A 6566-nucleotide genomic window follows, 5' to 3' on the forward strand; every position below is an offset into this window, starting at 1 on the left:
AGGCCAGGTGATCCCAAAGGAGGCTTTGACTTTGCAGCTGCTCCTGACCTTCCCACCTCTATTCCGCCCATGGGAGACAGCAGCAGCAGCAGCAGCAGCAGAGGGTGGCATCTCGTTGTCTCTTCTCTTTCCTGACTCATAGAATGTTCTGTTTGGAAAGAATCCTAGAACGGAAGATGTCTGAGCTGGAAGGGACCTTGGAACAGGGACGGCCATCATCATAAGAGCTCATATCTATATAATATGTCAAGGTTTGCAAAGTGCTTACTTATAACCACAATAACAATGATAATAACTAACTAATAATAATACTAATGTGAAGTTTATAAATCACTTTAACAGATGTTTCTCATCATGACACGAGCCCATGAAATAGGGGCCACAAGTATTATACACACTTTACAGATAAGGAAACTGAGGCCCAGAGAAGCTATCCCCCCCCCCACCATTCCCCCTCTTCCTTTATCCATGTCTGTTTTGTTCCCTTCTGATAGAATTTGATCTCCTCGAGATCATCATCACCTCCTAGCATTTATGTCATACTTTCAGGTTTCCAAAGCACTTGAAATGATCTCATTTGATCCTCACAACAACCCTGGGAGGGAGATGTCATGACTGTTCCCATTTCACAGCTGAGGAAACTGAGACAGAGTGAAGTCACTTGCCCCAGGGTCACATAGCAAGTGAATGTCTGGGGCTGGATTTGAGCTCAGGTCTTGCTGCTTCCAAGGCCACTATGTGGCACAATAGATAGGGTGCTGGGCTTCGAGTCAAGAAGACCCGAGTTCAAATCTGACCTCAGACACCTCTTGGTTGTAGGATCCTGAGCACATCACCCTGTTTGCCTCAATTTCCTCATCTGTCAAATGAGCTGGAAAAGGAAATGGCCAACCACTCCAGCATCTGTGTCAAGAAAACCCCATGGAGTCATGGAGTCCAAGGCACGTTGCCTCTACCTGGGACTGGCCTTGCTGCACTCCCTTCAGATCCCTGGATACAGTCCGTTAGCCCTCCCTCTCTGCATAGCATGGGCGCACCTCCTTTTCCATTCACCCATTTCCTGGAATTCCAGAGGGTAGAATGGTCCCTCCTACTGGAATGTGAGCTCCAGGAGGGCGCAGTGGCTGGCCCTTAGTGAATGCTCCCGCCTAGGCTCGGAGAAGACCCTGAAAATCCTGGGCCCAATCCCTTTGTTTTACAGAGCTTTAGAAGGAGGCCAACGGATGGGAAATCCCCTCTGCAGGGTACCCAGAAAGCAACTCAATGGCCAAGTCCGAGATGAAGTTTTGTTGTTGTGGCTGCTGTGGATGGCAACCTCTTTCATTCCAAACAGAAACAGGAGATCTGTTGAGCCCTGGGTGCCATAGGGAAGGGGAGGTCACGGGGGAGGGTGCCTTTGAGCTAAGGTAACCAGCAGAGAACAGAGAAAGGGATTCTTTGTGGAGGAGAGAGAGGAGGGAGGCTGGAAGCCAGAGCTGTTCCCTGGCAGGCAGCAGGAGCAGGTGGCATGAATTAAGGACCACCATCGAGAGCCCTCCAAGCCCTCCCCACCACCACCAGCACAAAGCATCTCCAGCACTGCCTGTCACGGTGCCTACAAAATCGTGCATTCGGGAATTATTTCTTTGGCTTGACTTTCCTGTAAAACATGCAAATGCCCCATTTCTAAGCCATCATCATCCAGAATTGCGAGGCAATCCCTGAACCCTTCTGTTGGCGGGTTCTTAGTCTGCAGCTTGGTTTTCTAAACAAGCCCTCTTCTCCAAGCTGGCATCGCCATCCCTTTTGGAATCTTCAATGTCTAGAGCTTTTCTTGTGAAAAACATCCACCTCTCATCCAGGGCTGTGGAAATACCACCAAACTCAGAGATAGGGGACCTGAGTTCAAATCTCAATTCTGCCAATTAATAGCTGTGTGACCTTGGCCACAAGCCATCTTCTGGGACCTCAGTTTCCTCATCTGTAAGACAAGTGGGTTGAACGAGCCAGCCTCCCTCTGAGCCTTCAGAAACGTCTGCATCAAAGCCTTCTGCACCCTAGCTGCTCAGGTGATAGAAGTAAAGATGGTCCCCCATTGAAGCCAGGAAGGTGGGTAAGAGCTCGGAGACCTCTCAAAGGGAGGTCCAGGACTGAAGACTCTCCTGCACCATCTCTGACCATATCCTTCGCTGCCCTTTCCCATCCTGCTAACCCAATTGGGATAGAGAGACAGGGAGCCCAGGTTCTCCTCATGGACCGACCTGGCTCACAATCTCTCTCCGCTTCCTCTTCATAGCATTGACTCTACCTCAAAGACCTTCACCACTCGGTTCTTCAACCTGCTCACCTCCCATGAGCCCCTCTTCCACCCCACCTCAGCCACACACAAAGATGGTCATTCCCTTGGTCTTGCCGTCACCCACAAATGAGCCACCCACACGTTCAGAAGTTCTGACATCCCTTTATCTGGCCATGATCTATCTGCTTCTCACCTCTCCTGCCTTCCCTTCCATAACCGTATTCTTCAGCCACGACATGACCTCCAATGCCTGGAGTCCTCAATTCTCTCTCCCAGGCCATCTCCCCTGCACCAGCCACTCGCTCCTCTTCTCCTTATTTTACAATTCAACTCTTGAACCCCTCATTCTTTCCCTTATTGTATCGGACCTCTGCCTCAGACTGTTGTTGTTCAGTTGGGTCCCAGTCTTTGGGACCCCCATGGACCACCTTGTCCATAGGGTGTTCTTGGCAAAGATCCTGGCATGCTTTGCCATTTCCTTCTCCAGGAGATTAAGGCAAACAGAGATTAAGGGACTTGCCAAGCACAGCATTTCTAGTAAATATCTGAGGGCACACTTGAACTCAGAACCTCCCAGCTTTAAGTTTAGAGAACAAGTTTGCAGAACTGAGGATAAGAACCCCAACTCTAGAGATAGCTGATCTCGCCAAGATCTCCCCAGAAGTGATATGTCCTTCCTCTGAAGTCCTTCTCCATCTGGCCCCTCTAAGGCATGCCCATGCATTTCCTTGTCAACATGGCTTATTCCTCCTAACAGACTATAAGGTCCATGAGGACAAGGGCTGCATGGTACTACTCCCCTTCATCTCCTTGCACAGGATCTTGAGCAAAGCCTGGCATATAGTATTCAGTAAATGGCAGGAGACATTGAGCAAAGCCGTGGGGACCCAGGCCACCCAGCAGGAAACACTGGTGGGGGAGGAAGAGAAGCAGTCAGTCTGGCAAGAAGCCATAATGAAGCAAAAAAAAAAATTCACTAAGCCACCTGGAGCCCTCATTCTAGTGAGGGAGACAACTTGTAAACAGCTACGTCCCAGGGCAAAGGTAGCCACTTCCAGAATTGATTAATGGCAAGAGGAGTTGGCGTGGATCACAGGTCATCAGGAAGAGTTGGCATGGATTACAAATCATTGATTTAGAGCCAGAAGAGGCCTCTGAGGCTATGTTATAGAAGGAGAAGATGGAGCCCCGGGAGTTGTGACTTGCCTGGGTTCACACAGGTGGTGGGAGCTGGAATGAGGATCAGAGTGAATTCTGCTCTCCTAATTCCAAGTCCAATGTTCTTGGAAGCCTCTAAAGATAAATGCCAGGAATCTGATGGGATTGAAAATCAATTTTACTTAAACATCAAGTAGACCTAGGGGAGTTGTTGCTAAAAACGATAGATTGAACAGAGAGAAGCTTTGCTGGCTGGATGGGGGTGTGGGCTTGAATAATAAAAAAGCTGAAATAGCCTGGAGACCTGGGCATTCTTCCAAAAGAATGATAAGTACTTTCTTAAATAAAAAAACAAATGGACTCAGCTCTGGAGACAAGAAGCCTGGAGAAAAGCAGCCATGAGACCCTGTGGAGGACCAGGAGCCTGAGCCAAAACAGAACTCTAGGGAAAATGAGATGTCTGCTTCTTCCACTTAATAGTATGGCAATCCATGAGAAATGATGCATTTTGCACAGGGAAGTCTTTTTTTCTTTTGTCAGCTGTGTTTTTGGAACCCCTAAGTTTGCCTGTGTTCCTTGCCTCGAGGGAAGTTCCAGACTGACCTTGTCTTAGACTGAACAATGGACCACCAAGTGTCCATTAAGTATCCTGAACAGAAGTGACAGAAATACTCCAAAACCTCAATCACCCTTTTTGTCTTAGCAGTTTCTCCCATTGTATCTTAGTTCACTCCCTGGCACCCCAGATTCTGGCTACAGTCTCTTTCCCAGGCCTGCTTATAACCCGTCCCTATGTGTTTTCTGTCCTTAATTCCCTGAAAGGTATATAAGACCCCCAAGTTCTGTCCCTTTGGAGAATCATCTTTGGGGCTGCATTCTCCCAGAGACACTGTTCCCAGAGTCCCAGAGCTTTGGCTCTGTGTGGTATTAAGTGCTTGGCTCTGCCAAGCTGAATCTTGAGTGCTGTCTCTTGTCCTGATTAAAAACTTGGTCTTTCTGACTACTTCAGTGGTTCTGTGTTTTTCAAGGTTGATACTTTTTATTTACCTTGTTATTCCATTTAATTAAGGACCTTTTATTTGGAAAAAAATCATAGACATGCAAGATCTACATATGTATAGCAGATGAAAGGTAATCTCAGAAGGAAGGCACTTGCATTGGGAAGGGGAGGAGGGGAAAGACCTTCAAGTTGGGCTTTGAATTCAATTTTTTTTAACCAACTCATTCTTTGTATTATTTTTTCAATTACATATAAAAACATTTTCCAAAAAATAATTGCTTTCTGACCTTTTGCAATCCAAATTCTCTCCTTCCTGCCTCTCTTGGGTGGTAGTCAGACATGCATTATTCTAGTACTGTCAATAAGCTTCATCTTATTTTATTTTAAATTTGGAAATTTTTATTTAATTATTTTAAAATATTTTTCCATGGTTATAAGATTCATGTTCTTGCCCTCCCCCAATCCCTTCTCATAGCCAACAGGCAATTCCATTGGGTTTTACATGTGTCATTGATCCAGATCTATTTCCATATTATTGATATTTGCACTAGGGTGATTGTTTAGAGTCTCCATCCCCAATCATGTCCCCATCGACCCATGTAATCAAGCAGTTGTTTTTCTTCTGTGTTTCCGCTCCCTCGGTTCTTTCTCTGGATATGGATAGTGTTCTTCCTCATAAATTCCTCAGAATTGTCCAGGATCATTGTATTGCTAATAAGCTTCATCTTAAAAGAAGTTAGGGAGTCCAGATAAATTCACTGGGGGATGTTTATTCTTTCTGTGGTGTGTTTTTCAAGCTCTGAGAGAGATCTGGACTCTTACCTGCCTTCCAAGAACTTCCAGTCTAGTCACAGAGATAAACCCTAAACAAATCACCCTAATAAGTACCTGAAATTCAAAATTCCACTTATTAGAGTAGAGAGCAGGCTGGGCCAGGGAAGGCTGTGTAGAGGAGATGGTTTCTCAAAGTACAACTTGCTACAAGGACTTAATAAAAGATAGAAGACCTGGGAGACCTTAGCTCTCCTAGTTGCATTCCCCTCCCTCAGCTCTTCTGCTAATCCATTGTAGCCAATGGCTGCCATGTTTTAATCATCCCACTTTGCCCAGAGAGTAGCATCACCTTCCTTAGTTGTCTCCTCACTTCTAGTAGGTAGCTAGAGGGTACAGTGGATAGAACACTGGTCTTGGGAGTCAGAACAATCCGAATTCAAAACCTGCTACACTCACTTATCAACTATGTGAACTTGGACAACTTATTTACCTCTCTGATCCTCAGCACTCTCATCTGAAAAGTGGGCATAATAGCATCTACCTCATGGAGTTGTTATAAGGATCAAGTGAAACAACCTATTATTATTAAGCTCCCATAGAATTTTATATAAATCCTCGAGGTAGTATTTACACTGAGGAAAAATGCCACCAGGAAAACCCAAGAGTTTGCTTCAAACAGAGTTTTCCAAAGGACTGTCCTTTAAACTGGGTCCAGCTGAGAATCTTGGTGTTGTCAGAGCCTGGGAATAAGAAATCATTGGAGAGTAGGGCCAGAGGCTTCAGAGCTGGAAAAGGAAGCTGAGATCCTTTGGTCCAACCAACTTCTTGTGGATTGGGGAAACTGAGGCCCAGAGGTGACTCTAAATCTAGATCTCCCCACAACAAACCATCCTACCTCTCACCCCGTCCCACATTGTTTGCAAAATCCAGCTCACTCAAGCAGTTGGGAGGGGATTGGGTGGGGTGGGGAATACAAAATTATGGTAAGGCCTAAGTTTAGTGTCAGCAGAATTTAATGAACACACCCCGGAGGATGATGGACTTTTTCAAAAGCTGGGAAAAAACCAATTTGGTGATCTGCCCAAAACAGCCCCACTTGTAGCCAACCTTTAAGGCTTTCCCCTGGGGCTATCAGTAGCTTCAAACAAGGTGTAGGAGCAGAAATGTATCTCATTTGAGGGTAGGGGCAGCCTGGTGGCTCAGTGGATTGAGTGCCAGGCCAGAGAAGGGAGGTCCTGGGTTCCAATCTAGCCTCAAACACTTCCAAGTCACTTGACCCCCATTGCCCAGCTCTTACTTCTGCCTTGGAACTGCTACATAGTTTTGGTTCTAAGATTAAAGGTAAATGTGTAAAAA

The sequence above is a fragment of the Monodelphis domestica genome, chromosome 6 (genome assembly GCF_027887165.1).
Source record: "Monodelphis domestica isolate mMonDom1 chromosome 6, mMonDom1.pri, whole genome shotgun sequence".
Classification (NCBI taxonomy): domain Eukaryota; kingdom Metazoa; phylum Chordata; class Mammalia; order Didelphimorphia; family Didelphidae; genus Monodelphis; species Monodelphis domestica.